Source organism: Mastomys coucha, unplaced genomic scaffold, assembly GCF_008632895.1.
Source record: "Mastomys coucha isolate ucsf_1 unplaced genomic scaffold, UCSF_Mcou_1 pScaffold18, whole genome shotgun sequence".
NCBI lineage: Eukaryota > Metazoa > Chordata > Mammalia > Rodentia > Muridae > Mastomys > Mastomys coucha.
In genome coordinates, this window is record NW_022196900.1 from 57,581,240 (window position 1) to 57,596,705 (window position 15,466).

Below are 15,466 nucleotides of genomic sequence, written 5' to 3' on the forward strand. Positions count from 1 at the left end.
TTGGCAACATGGGAGAGTTATCCCCAAGGTCATGAGAGCAGGTGAGCTGGCCTCATCCTTCATGGGCACTGCTGGAGAGCTGGCCCCAGTGGTATGGGTTCGGGAGAGCTGGCCCCAAGGGCATAAGCACCGGAGAACTGGTGGACTGACCATCTCAGCTAACACTCAGGCCCAGATCCAGAGTTTTGTGTTGGCCCACCCTCACATCCACCCCATCGATGAACTTTGGGAGCATGTGTAAGAGACCATGCCTGCAGAACCAAAGCTCGGAATCTCCATACACAGGGCAACAACAGTGTATCTGAGAGGAGTTGTGGTGAGGATCCAGTATTAATAGAGTAGCCGAAGCCAGAGGCCTTGAAACAGACCAATGACTCACTGCAATGAACATTTAAAAATAAAGCTGTTTGGGCAAAAGGACATACTGTGTGACACACAGCAGCTTTCATGGGAAAATGGTTTTTGTTTGTTTCTTTTCTGTTCTTTGGGGAGGAGATTGCAAGGGTAGAGGGCAGATACGAGATATAGGGAGAGGAATGGGATTGGGCTATGTGATGTAAAATTTGCAAAGAGTCAGTAAAAAGTTTTTTTTAATTAAACATTGATTCTATCATCATGAAGGAAAAGATCAACGATAGAAAGCCAAATAATAAATCAAAAGCTGAATCACAACCCTAAGGAATACACACAGTACCATCCTTCAAGATGCAAAAGGGGATGCCAATGGCAGTGTGGTCCTGGCTCTTTCTCAGTCTACCCATCCTAAAAACTTATAAAAGACCGAACTCAACTGATATTTGCAACAAAAGTCAGCAGCAACGTATCCTCCAAATGCAGATTGATGGAGGAAAAAAATAACAATAGTAACAAGATCTACATGTTGTTAGCAACTGTGCTAGAGATGTAAAAGAAAGCGATGATGAAGCTGAAGGACTTAAAACTCCTTCACTGTGCAGCGCTTTGCTGCTTGATCTTGTAAATGGAGAGGAAGGTGCTACACGACCTCCTCTGGTGGGGCAAAGGTTGGAGTGCAGGGCCATGAGCACCAGGACATTAAGGCCCTAGGCAAACTGGGGAGCGATCTTACTCCTGCCAAACTCAAGGTGAGATTTCCAAGGTTTCAACATGCCTTGTACCTCTCTTGCTCCAGGCCAGCTTCCCCCACCTCCATCCCCATCCCCCATCCCATGGCTTCCTGGGCCCACATCACATGAATAAAGTCTACAATCACAAGGATAAGCCACACGTAGCAAAAGCGAGCTTTTCCATGGAGGCATATAAACAAATAACAATAGCCAGTTGTAATGAGAAATCTAAAGTAAACTCACTCCTACCTGCTGTACTTGCAAGGAGCACAAAGGCATATTCCAAGTATAATTGCGTGGTTTTTGGAGAAACTGAGGTCACAAGACTCCCATCTTGTTTTCTTGGAGTTTTCTTACAGGTACTCAGAATTCCCCTCACACGACTCCATCCTTGGACTGTGTTCCAATGCTAGGAATAGAAAGAACTACAAGCAACTAAAGGATGCTGAGAGCAGAAGTTGTCTTCCCCAGGGAAGAGCATACCAATTAATTAACCAATATCAAGTGATCAGCCCTGAAAACACATCCTTTTTTCCAAAGAGTATAAATTAGACCTAAAACTGGCTTCACTCTGCTTCTCAGCTCTGCGCTAGCCCCACAATGAGCAGCAGCTCATGGTATAACACACTGTTGAGGCCCCTGAAGTTCTTGACATGTCTGGAGTGTAAGGACTGTTGCTATTTGAAATCATGAAACTACTCTTTAATGACTGCCTTTGTAGACATAATTCTGCTTTCAGAATAGTACAGAAGACTAAGACTGGTGCCTTGCACCAGAGTGTCACAGAGAAAACCAGAACCTTAACCCAACTACCATGAAAACTTAGTCTTTCTTGAATACTGGGAACCTTTCCACTCAAAGAAAGTAGGGACTTTTAAAAAAAAATCAGCCTACATTCCAACACAAAAATACAAGACACAGGGAAAGGTAAGGCAATGCAATTCCTTCAAAAAACTCATAATCCTGCCGTAAGTTCCTTCATAAGAGTGTGCTAAAAGAATCACTGTGTTCAAAGAAATCAAAGAGAACAGAAATAAACTCTAAAGAATAGAAACAACTAAGTAAAATAGGAGTAAGGAGGTCAATCCTGGATATAAAAGCAGAATTTAATAAAGAGAAACACTAGGAAAAACAGACTAAAATATTGTAAATATTTCCTTAAAATATTGTAAGGAAAAGATGTGCACAGAATGTTTGAGATCTGAGAGCCAATATGAAAAGATCAACTTCATGAATCATGGGTGTTGAAGAAGAATTTCCTGTTGTATAGTCATAACAGAACTTATATAATAAATATGTAATATATATTATAATTATATTATGTACATAGTGGCCTTCCAGGGCACCAGGCATATATGTGGTACACAGACTTGCATACAAGCAAAACACCCATGCAAACTGATAAATCAATATATATGACTTATTACATGACTGTCTCAGCTGGTCTTCAGTATATGCCAGGATCCTGAAGAAGTAAGCTCTAATGCCAGAGAAGGAATGGGCTTGCGACAGAGAATGAGAGTAAGCAGGCAAAGAAAGAACAAGCTCCCTTCTTCCATGGCCTTTGTACAGACTGCCAGCCGAAAGTGTGGCCCAGATTAAAGGTGGATCTTCCCACCTCAAATGATCTGGATTAGATGTGGGTCTTCCCACTTCAAGTGACTTAATTAGGAAAAAGAATTCCTCATAGGCATGCCTACTCATTTGGGTTTTAATTCCAGGTGCATATAATAAAGACATAGAAGCAATTTTCAGTAAAACTATGGCAGAGAATTTTCCAAACCTAGTGAACAAGATACCCAGCCAATCACAAGAGGCTTTAAAACACCATGATTAAATAAATAAATAAATAAATAAATAAATAAATAATAATAATAATAATAATAATAATAATAATAAAGGAATTCATGACCACTAACCTAGCCCTACAGAAAATACCACAAGTGGGCTGGAGAAATGGCTCAGATAAGGCTGGGGAGGAATTGTCCCATGTTTTACTATAGTCAAAACCCAAAATATGAAGAATAAATAAAATATATCAAGAGTTGGAAAAGAAAAGCATTAAGCCACATATAAAAGCAGCCCTCAGGATAACAGCATATTTCTCAACAGAAAGTTTAAAATTAGGAGGCACTAGAACAGTATCTTTCAAGCTCTGAAAGACAATGGTTACCAATCCAGACTACTCTATCCATCTGTTGTAATTGAAAGAAAAAGAAAAGCTTCCCATGATAAAAAACAACCTAAAGGAATTCATGACCACTAGCCCAGTCCTAGGAAAATACTAGAAGTGGGCCTGGAGAGATGGCTCAACATTGGTTGCTCTTCCAGAAGGTTGAGTTTAATTCCCAACACCCACATTGTGGCCCACAATAGTCTGAACTCCAGTTCCAGGGAAACCAATACCCTCTTGTGGGCTCCCAGGGCACCAGGCATGCACATTATATACAAATACACATGCAGGCAAAATATCCATGCACAATAATAGATAGATAGATAGATAGATAGATAGATAGATAGATAGATAGATAGATAGATAGATAGATTGTTGTTGTGGATGGCCCTGGTGATGCCTGTATTTTGATGTTAATTCCACTTTCCCAGGAGGGGTTGTAACAAGGAAAGAGTCATGTACTCAACTGATTTCTTGTGAACCTTCCCACAAATAAATAAAGGGACAAATCACTGGGCAAGTAGGTGGGACTTCCAGGTTGCATAGAGGAAGAGAGGAAGCAGAAGAGAGGGGCTTTTTGGACAGGGATAGCGAGAGGGCAAGATGTAGCTACTAGTGTCTCCCAACTTATATGGTGAAGCTGCCAGAATTTGCCATCAGAGGATTTAGATTTAATATGGCTTACAAGTTTAGGAGCCCAGCGATTGACTTACCATTGTTTCTGGACTAAATTTTTGTGGTGTTTTCCTTCACACAGCAGTTCAGCTGAGTTCAAGAGAGAGAGGTATGGTGGCAAAGCATAGAGCCACATGTGCACCACAAAGGCCATGGGGGGTTTGAAGCATGGGGCTGGCATGGCAGCAACCTGCCATTGGGAACTTAGGGAGCTGCGTGGAGAGATTTTGGAGCTCTGAGTCAGACAGTCTCCCTGAGATAAGAACTGGCTGGTGAGATCACTGGGTCTGAGAGTAGCTGGGTGTAGCAAGGGGATCTGCTGGTCTTTTTAATACCTCCCAAGATAGATAGATAGATAGATAGATAGATAGATAGATAGATAGATAGATAGATAGATAGATAGATAGTATTAGGAGGAATATTTTAGACCACAAACAAAGATAAACACTCTACAAAGCCATATTAAAAAAATAAACTACACTAAAACAATAGTTAAGAAAATGATGAATAGGAAACTAATAATTACTACAAAATCAATAAAATGGAAAATTAACACACATATTTCAATAACAATTACATGTATTAATGCTTTTAATTTCCTAATCAAAAGAAACATACTAGCAAGTTAGGTTAAAAAGAAGAATCTGTCTTTCCCCTATCTGGACTGCCTTGTCTGGCCTCAGTGGGAAAGGATGTGGCCTAGTCTTGCTCAGAGAAGAAGAGGAGAGAGGTTGGGGGGAGGGGGTTAAAGGGAGGAAGGTACAAGGGTAAGAATGGAAGGAGAGGAGGGAATGCAAGCTGTGATTAAGATGTAAAGTAAATAAATTAAGATATAAATAAATAAATAAATAAATGGGGGGAAGGATCTGTCAATTTTTTGTCCCTTAAGTAATGATCCTCATGATGACAAACAGGCATAATAACTGAAAGCATGGAAAAGGTTATGTCAAGCAGGTGGTACTTTAAAACAAGCATGTGTCACTGTTCCAACATGTGACAAAGTAGATTTCTGCCAGCCTGAACAAAAGAATTGGTCACAGAAAGAACACTGAACACAGGTGCACCCAACAAATACTTCTATGTGTAAAGATACAGACTAACCTCAACCCAGCAATAATGAGCAACCTCAGTGCTCTCCCATATAGATACTTCTTCCTGACAGAACATAACCACTGAAATGACACCATAGATCAAAGAGACTTTCCAGACTCCTACAGAACATTCTATTCAAATACTACAGAATATATTCTTCACAGCCCATGGAATTTCCTCTAAAGTATATCATAAACCAGGACATCAAGAAAGTCTTAACAAATACAGAGAAAATAAAATGATTTCTTATACTGTATATGACCACAATGGAATGAAACTATAATTTAATAACAAGGAAAACTACTAACTATACATGAACTTGTGGAGATTGAACCTCACACTATTGAATGATGTATGGTTATCAAAGAAATCAAGAAGGAAAAGTTTTAAATCCTATAACTGAATAAAAACAAAAAACACAACAGACTAAAAAAAAGAACCTATGGGATACAGTAAAACCAACTCTAAGAGAAATATATACTTACAACAACTTACTTTAAAAGATGACTGCTTAGGATGTAGCTTGATGGGTAGAATGCATGCCAAGCAAACCAAAAGCCTTGGGTTTAATTCCCCAGACACTCCTGGAGGCACATATGCCTGAAATCCCAGCCACTCCAGAAGGAGGAGCAGAACTTCAGTATCACCATAGGCCTCAGCCAGCTCATCCACCTGCACTATATGAGGCCCCATTTCAAAAACACCACACAGCACCAAGGCTAGATTGTTGCTCTTTCTTCAGTCTAGCAAAATGACTCTGCAGGTATAAGTGCTTGTCATACAAATCTGATGAAGTGAGTTCAATCCCCATATCCTATAATAGAAGGAAGAAAACCATGACCCAAAAGTCGTCCTCTGACTTTCATACCATACACACAGGCCCATATTCACATATATTCATCAGACACACACATGTACAATAGGAATGATAATTATTAATAAATTAGTATTTTGTTATTTCCATATGGAGATTGGGTCTTTCTGTGCATTTCTGGCTATTCTGGTAATCACTCTGTAGATCAGGGAAGCCTCTCACACAGGGACCCTCCTGCCACCGCCTCCTGAGTGCTGGGATTAAAGGTATGAGCCACCATGCCCAGATATTAATAAATAAAAAAAATTAACCAGACTAATCTTAAATAAAAGTGTAATGATGCACCTTAGGGTATTTGAAAACATGAGTAAACCAAACCCACAATCAGCAGAGAGAAAGAAATAATTATGATCAGGACAGAAATTAATGAAATGTAAGCAGACAAACAATTTTTAAAAATCAATGAAAAATGAATTGCTTCTTTGAAAAGATCAAAACAAGATCAACATATCCTTAACCAAACCAAACCAAAGAGTAGATCTAAGTTAACAAAATTAGAAATGAAAAGCAGATATTATCAGTGAAATAAGAAACCCCTAGTGTATATATATATATATATATATATATACATATATATATATTAAAAACGTGTGCTCTAGAGGCTGGAGAAATTGCTCATCAGTTAAAAGCGTGGTTACTCTTCCAGAGGTCATGAGTTCAATTCCCAACAACCACATTGCTCACAACCATCTGTAATTAGACCCAATACCCTCTTCTGGTGTGTCAGTGACAGTGTATTCATATACATTAAATAAATAAATCTTTTTTTTTAAAGAAAAAACAAACTTGTACTCTACTAAAGTAAAAATTCAAAACAAAAAGATGAATTTCTAGATGTATATGACCTACCAAAATAAATAATCTATTGGAGAAATATATAGAAAGGAAGAAGGAAAGAGAGAGAGAGAGAGAGAGAGAGAACAAATGAAAGAAAGAAAGAAAGAAAGAAAGAAAGAAAGAAAGAAAGAAAAAAAGAAAGAAAGAAAGAAAGAAGGAAGGAAGGAAGGAAGGAAGGAAGGAAGGAAGGAAGGAAGGAAGGACCACAGTCAACACAGCTGAAAGGAGTTGCAGATCTGAAGAGTACTTTAACATCGGGCATGGAGATGCAGAGTTTGGAGTTTGCTTGGATGGTTGGCTTTGGTCCAGTGTTTCCTCATTATCTTCACTTTCCTCCCCTTTGGAACCCAAACTCTTATCCCAACAGAACTTAGGATCTAGGGGACAGGAAGCAAAAATATTCCAGTGAGTCACAAGGGATGACAGTGAATGGACCTATTCTCTTTTCTACCCCTTGATTTCTGGACACATGATCCCAGCTATGGAAGAAACCATACCATTAAAAAAAAAAAAAAAAAAAAAAAAAAAAAGCATATACTGCCTTCTGGAGAATCTTTCTCCAGTTCTCCAGGCTGCTGCCATATCACTGATGCTGTAACTGTGTCTTCAAAAGGGCATTCCATCTTCATATCAGGTCAGCTGCTTCAGAATGGTGAGAAACACGGTTAAGACCAATGGACTCCATGATCATGGGTCCATTGTCATACTTCTCTGGCTGTAAACTGAATTTCTTGGTCAGAACCAATACTTTGTTGAAAATCATGATGGCAGAATAAGTGCCTTCTCCAGCAAGGGCAAAGCATCTACATTCCACAGAGGAAGTGGTCCTACATAGTCACCCCACCACCAGGTTGCTGGCCAGTCACCCTGGGGAATGGAGCCATATCTGGACTCAGTGTTGGCTGTCCTCTTCCGTTGGGAGATCTGCACTCAGCAGCAACTGTAGCCAGGTCAGCTTTGGCTCAAGACCTAGTCAGAGCTTACACACCTTCTGATGAAAGAGCACAATATCTCTTACAGTCGTGTCAAAAAGAACTGAATCTGAGTCCAACTGATGCTCTGGAAAGGCAAACAAACTACAGAAATTAAATGGTCAAGAGACACATTCACGCATTGTAAATTAAGGAGTAGGAGTACAGTTCACCCTGACCTAAGCTCTGGGTTAAATTCATAGCATGTACCCACACATAATATATGTACATGATTCAACAATCATATTTAGGTGACCAATTTAGATGATAAGAGTTTAAAATGTAGAGAGTGTTACATAGACATTCAGATAGACATTACTTGTGAAGGGACACAGGGACAAGACACAGTCATCTGGAATGACTAGAATGAATGCGTGCGTGCATGTGTGTGTGTGTGTGTGTGTGTGTGTGTGTGTGTGTGTGTGTACAGTGCTAAATTCCATCACATACTTGGCAAGTGATAATCCGTGGGGGATATAGGGATAAACCTGGTAGAAGAAGAAGTGGGACAGGGAATGAGGCACCACAGGCTTCTGACTCCTTGAAGAGACTGAGTACTCCTTGAAGAGTACAGAGTGTATGATCTTACATGGCTCCCAGGACACCAGTGAGACCGCAGAAAGGACCCAAGGGCCAGGCCAGTGCCTGCTTCCCCTGTCTTCATGGAAATTTCCACAGGGGATTGGCCCCTCCCCTACATGCTCCTGGATAGGGGAGTCAGATTCTGCTAAACAACACAGGTTGCCTGATATGCCCTCGAATACATTAAATATACCCTAATTGCCTAAAAAGCTATATATACACTCATGTAATAAACAATAAAGTTAGCTCTGCATGTTGATGTTAGTCTCCAGAGTCTGAATCCCAGGTATCATGGGCTCGGCAGCCTCTCCACTTTCCCTCCACTTCCCGGTCCCTGTTCCCACAATCTACAATTAAACATTGAACGCTATCCCTAACCCTTAAACTTATACATTGACTCAATTGTTAAGTAGAAGAATATTCACCCTATTGTAATTTGCTAAGCTATTAGAAGCTAATGTTTGAAAGAGTCTGAAGTAGATACTTTAAAATTTTTTAGATTTGTTTATTTTATATATATATATATGAATGTTTTGCTTGAATGTATGTATGTGTACCATATACTGTATACCTGGTGCCCATGGAAGTCAGGAGAGGGCTTTGGATGCCTTGGAACTGGAGTTACAGATGACTGTGAGCCACCATGTGGGTTCTGGGAATTATTTTTCATTCTTTTGTTTTTTTCTTTTATTGGATATTTTCTTTTTTTACCTTCTATGAGGGTGCTCCCTCACCTACCTACCCACTCTTGCCTTCCTCCCTGGCATTCCCCTACACTGGGGCATTGAACACCCTCAGGCCCAAGGGCCGCTCCTCCCACTGATGTCCACCAAGGCCATCCTCTGCCACACATGCAGGTGGAGCCCTGGGTGTATTCTTTGGTTGGTGGCCCAGTCCCTGGGAGCTCCTGGGGGTCTGGCTGGTTGACACTGTTGCTCCCTACCCCATGGGACTGCAAATCCCCTCAGCATCTTCAGTTCCTTCTCTAACTCTCCATCTGAGACCCCGCACTCAGTCCAATGGTTCCTTCAGCAAGTACTTCCCAGCATCCACAATAGAGTCCAGGTTTGGCGACTGTATAAGGGATGGAACCCCAGATGAAGCAGTGTCTGGATGGCCTTTCCTTCAGTCTCTGCTCTACACCTTGTCTCCATATTTCCTCCTGTGAGTATTTTGTTCCCCCTTCTAAGAAACACTGAAGTATCCACACTTTGGTCTTCCTTCTTCCTAGGATTCATATGGTCTGTAAATTGAATCGTGGGTATTCCAAATTTTTGAGCTAATATCAACTTATCAGTGAGAACATACCATGTGTGTACTTTTGTGGCTGGGTCACCTCACTCAGGATGATATTTTCAAGTTCTATCCATTTGCCTAAGAATTTCATGAAGTCACTGTTTTTAATAACTGAGTAGTATTCTATTGTATAAATTTACCACATTTTCTGTATCCATTCTTCTATTAAGGGATATCTGGGTTGTTTCCAGCTTCTAGCTATTATAAATATGGCCACTATGAACATAGTGGAGCATGTGTCCTTATTATCTGTTGGAGCATCTTCTGGGTATATGTCCAGGAGTTGTACAGCTGGGTCCTCAGGTAGTACTATGTCCAATTTTCTGAGGAACCACCAGACTGATTTCCAGAGTAGTTGTACCAATTTGCAATCCCACCAGCAATGGAGGAGTCTTCCTCTTTCTCTGCATCCTTGCCAGCATCTGCTGTCACCTGAGTTTTTGATCTTAGTCATTCTTACTGGTATGAGGTGGATTTTTTCAGTGTTGTTTTGACTTGCATTTCCCTGATGACTAAGGATGTTAAATAGTTCTTTAAACATTTCTCAGCCATTTTGAGAATTCTCTGTTTAGCTGTGTCCCGCATTTTTAATAGGTTTATTTGGTTCTCTGTAGTCTAACTTCTTGAATTCTTTGTATATATTGGAGATTAACTCTATATCAGATATAAGATTAGTAAAGATCCTTTCCCAATCTGTTAGTTGCTATTTTGTCCTATTGACAGTGTCTACTCCAGCTTGTTTCTTGGGACCATTTTCTTAGAAAACTGTTTTCCAGCCCTTTACTCTGAGGAAATGTCTGTCTTTGTCACTGAGGTGCATTTCTTGTATGCAGCAAAATGCTGGGTCCTGTTTATGTACCCAGTCTGTTAGTCTATGTCTTTTTATTGGTGAATTGAGTCCATTAGTATTAAGAGATATTAAGGAATAGTGATTGTTGCTTCCTGATATTTTTGTTGTTAGAGATGAAATTATGTTTGGGTGGCTATCTTCTTTTGGGTTTGTTTAAAGATTACTTTCTTGCTTTTTCTAGGGTGTAGTTTCCCTCCTTTTGTTGGAGTTTTCCATCTATTATCCTTTGTAGGGCAGAATTTGTGGAAAGATATTGTGTAAATTTGGTTTTGTCATGGAATATCTTGGTTTCTCCATCTATGGTAATTGAGAGTTTTGCTGGGTATAGTAGCCTGGGCTGGCATTTGTGTTCTTGTAGGGTCTGTATGACATCTGCCCAGGATCTTCTAGCTTTCATAGTCTCTGGTGAGAAATCTGGTGTAATTCTGATAGGCCTGCCTTTATATGTTACTTGCTTTTTTTCCCTTACTGCTTTTAAAATTCTTTCTTTATTTAGTGCATTTGGTGTTTTGATTATTATGTGATGGGAGGAATTTCTTTTCTGGTCCAATCTATTTGGAGTTCTGTAAACTTCTTGTATGTTTATGGGCATCTCTTTCTTTGGGTTAGGGAAGCTTTCTTCTATAATTTTGTTGAAGATATTTACTGGCCCTTTAAGTTGGGAATCTTCACTCTTTTCTATACCTATTATCCTTAGGTTTGGTCTTCTCATTGTGTCTTTGATTTCCTGGATGATTTGGGTTAGGAGCTTTTTGCTTTTTGCATTTTCTTTGACCATTGTGTCAATATTTTCTATGGTGTCTTCTGCACCTGAGATTCTCTCTTCTATCTCTTGCATTCTGTTAGTGATGCTTGTGTCTATGACTCCTGATCTCTTTCCTAGGTTTTCTATTTCCAAGGTTGTCTCCCTTTGTGATTTCTTTATTGTTTATATTTCCATTTTTAATTCATAGATGGCTTTGTTCAATTCCTTCACCCATTTGGTTGTGTTTTCCTGTAATTCTTTAAGGGATTTTTATGTTTCCTCTTTAAGGGCTTCTAGCTGTTTACCTGTGTTGTCCTCTATTTCTTTAAGGGAGTTATTTATGTCCTTCTTAAAGTCCTCTATTATCCTCATGAGATATGATTTTAAATCAGAGCCTTGCTTTTCTGTTGTGTTAGGGTATCCAGGGCTCACTGTGGTGGGAGGAAAGGGTTCTGATGATGACAGAACCCTTGGTTTCTGTTGCTTATGTTCTTACCCTTGCCTCTCACCATTTGGTTATCTGTGGTGTTAGCTGGTCTTGCTGTCTCTGACTATGGCTTGTCCCTCCTGTAAGCCTGTGTGTCAGTACTCCTGGCAGACCAGATCTCTCTGGGAGGAATTTGTGTATGGAGAGCTGTGGCACAGAGTCAGCTCCAGGGGGCAGCCAGAAACTGGGAGGGTCCTGTCCCTGGCTGTTCCTTGGTTCCTGTGTCCTCATGGCTCTGGGAGGGTCCCTCTTGGGTCAGGAATTTGAGCAGAAATAGTGGTCTTACCTGTGCCCACAGGTGTGTGAACATTCCTGGGAGACCAGCTCTCTCCTAGTGGTATTTGGGTATGGAGAGCTATAGCACAGGATCAGCTCTGGGTGCTGTGGCACAGGATCAGTTTCTGGCACAGACTGGGTTCTGAGAATTTAATAAGGTCTTCTGCAAAAGCAGAAAGTGCTCTTAATCGCCAAGCTACAGAGGAAAGATGCTTTTATTGAGAATTTTGTAATGCATGTAGTGTATTTTGATCAAATCTGTTTCCCATTTCCTCCTTTCCACTTCTCCCCATCCTCTATCCACTTCATTTAGTTATTGTTTGTTTGCTTGCTTGCTTGCTTTTGTTTTTAGACACATTGAATCCATTTGGTGTATTGGTTGTCAATATTTTAATGATGTGACCCTCTAACACAGTTCCTCATGTTGTGGTAACCCCCCCAACCATAAAATTATTTCCATTGCTACTTCATAACTGTAATTCTGTTACTATTATCAATTGAAATGTAAATGGTTTTTGGAGGTACAGGTTTGCCAAAGGGGTAGCAACCCACAGGTTGAGAACCACTGATTTAGTGCTTCTTGTGTGTCCACAGAAGTGGGACTATCTACTAAAGCACAAAAGGCCCTTCAGACTTAATATCTGTGATGGTTTATACTGGCTGAGTATATGCTCAGCCCAGGGAGTGGCCCTATTAGAAGGTGTGCCTCTGTTGGAGTAGGTGTGACCTTGTTGGAGTAGGAGCGACACTTGTGGGTGTGGGCTTTAAGACCTTCATCCTAGCTGCCTGGAAGCCAGTCTTCCACTAGCAGCCTTCAGATGAAGATGTAGAACTCTCAACTCCTCCTGCACCATGCCAGTCTGGATGCTGCCATGCTCCCACCTTGATGATAATGGACTAAACCTCTGATCCCGTAAGTCAGCCCCAATTAAATGTTATCCTTTATAAAACTTGCTTTGGCCATGGTATCTGTTCACAGCAGTAAACCTTAATGAAGACCATATCCCTGAAGAAAACTTACTCTTCATCCCCCAGAAGTTATCAACTGTCAATAAGTTCTCAGGCTCAGTGTGGAACTTCATGAGTCCCACACCAATCCATGCAGTCACAGCAGCTGTGAGTGAATTTGTGCCTGTCGGGTCCAGCAAATAATGCTTTACTACAGATAAATGCTACTTTATGATTCTTACAATCTTTCCACTCCTCCTTTCATGTGATCTCTGAACCTTGGCAAGTGGCGTGACATAAACGTGCCATATAGAGTTAGCACTTCATGGTCTCTTATTCTCTATACATTGGTCAGTTGTGGGTCTCTATCATAATAACCATCTACTGAAAAAAAAGAAGCTTCTCTAATGAGAGTTAAGAGATGCAATAATCTAATATAAAGATAAGAACTTAGGGTGCCGTTTATTGCTTTGTCCATTTCGTAGAATGATAGCATTAGGCCTATGACCTAGCCAGTCACAGGTTTTGGGCCTGGTTAACAGCATCAGGCATGAGCAGGACACTGTGGAGAAGAACTAACTTAAATCCAATCAAGAAGTGGCTGATTACTGTGGTGGTATGAGTAAGAATGGCACCCAAAGATTTGTGTGCTTCAATGCTTAGTCATAGGGTATGGTGGTTTGAATTGGTATGGTCCCCATAGACTCATGTGTTTGAATGCTTAGTGCATGGGGAGTGGCAGTATTAGAAGGTGTGACCTTGGAGTATGTTGGCTTTTTGGAGGAAGTGTATCACTTTCGGGATGGGCTTTGGGGTCTCCTATGTTCAAACTACAGCCAGTGTGGCACACAGTCTCCTTCTGCTGCCTGTGGATCAAAATATAGAACTCTCAGCTCCCTCTCTAGTACCATGTCTGCCTGCATACTGCCATGCTTCCCACCATGATAATAATGGACTAAACCTCTGACCTTTAAGCCAGCCCCAAATTAAATGTTTTTCTTTATAAGAGTTGTCATCATCATGGTGTCTCTTCACAGAAATAGAAACCCTAAGACAGTTTCTACAATACTACCCTTGCACAAATGAGCATATCTTGCCAAGCCAGTCATTATTGCTACTTGCAGGGTTTACATCTGGGTAAGATAGTTGATCACTTTTTTCCCTAGTAACATAAATAGAATGATGTAACACTATGAAAGCTAGCCAGTAGGAAAGAAGCTTCCAGGTCAAAACAAGCTTGATATTCCCATGTTATGATTCAAGCATATGATGTATTCAGCAAAAGGCTCCTAGGATCAAATTATGGTAGGTAGTCAAGACCAATAGCAATGACCTGAAATGTTTGGAGGGGGTTATGGGACCCTACTGATCATCAACTCAGGAAGAGCTAACCCATACTTGGCACTGAACTGTTTATTTGAATCCTTACATTGGTTGAGAGAGGTTTTGTCCTCCAATTATAGGTTATTGAAGTACTACTTAATTTACTGTATCAAGAACAGCAGGATTACCTCTATGTAAATGCCAGGGGGCTCGGGGGAGGCACATGCAGCCGCAAAAGCATCTCCTGTAGGAGGACCTAATGGAGGACTTCCTGAGAGACCAAGGATTGCTGGTGCAGACAATGTCAGCCAATCAGGAATTGCTGTTTAGAAGAGATGCTTTCTTGGAACCAATGGGACATGAGTGGAGGGTATTAAAGGAGCTTGCAGCAGTGTTCAGATGAGCTTGCTGAAGCATTTCTCACCTGCTCCGGGAGTCTGTGTCATTGACTCTGCACTACCTCACCTCCAACCCCAAAGGACAAGTAGGGTCAGCAGCAAGTAGTCCAGGGAACAGGCAAAATTCACCACTATGGGCATTCATATAGGTGTGCATATTTTGTAAAATGACTACAGATTCCTTTTGTTACGTGACAGCTTTTTAACTCTCACTCTCTTGCTCCCTCCCTCCCTCTCCACACCACCACCACCACCACCACCACCACCACCACCACCACCACCACCACATTTTTGTGATGCTGGAGATAAACCCAAAGCCTCAAACATGTAGGCAAGAAGGGTTCTAGCCCTAAAAATGTTCTCCTTCTCAAAGCAGATCATTTCAGAAGCTGGTGCTCACAATGCTAGTATTATTCAGATAAACGCTTTGCTCTCTGCCTGTAAAGCAGACAGTACTGCATGAGCTTTCTTTCAACTAGCAAGAAAGTAGTCCTACATCAGGACTTTAGTGAAGTCATCATATATCCACAGAAAATACCCTGTATGGAGAGAGACACAGGGACAGAAAGATAAAGAGAAAGACAACAAGAGATAGACAGAGACAAAGAGAAGCAGACAGACAGAAAGACAGGTGATATATGGAGGAGAAAATAAAAAGAAAACTGAGCCTCAGGGCCAGGATCAGTTATGGAGAAGGCCTGTGAATCAAATCCAACCGTTGGTGAATCAAATCCAACCATTACCATCTGCATGCTTTATATTTGTAGCATGTTGGGGGAAAACATCTGAAAAAGAAAGTTTCTTAATACATAAAAGTTAAGTGAAATTCAGAGTTCAGTGTCTGCCAACATAGC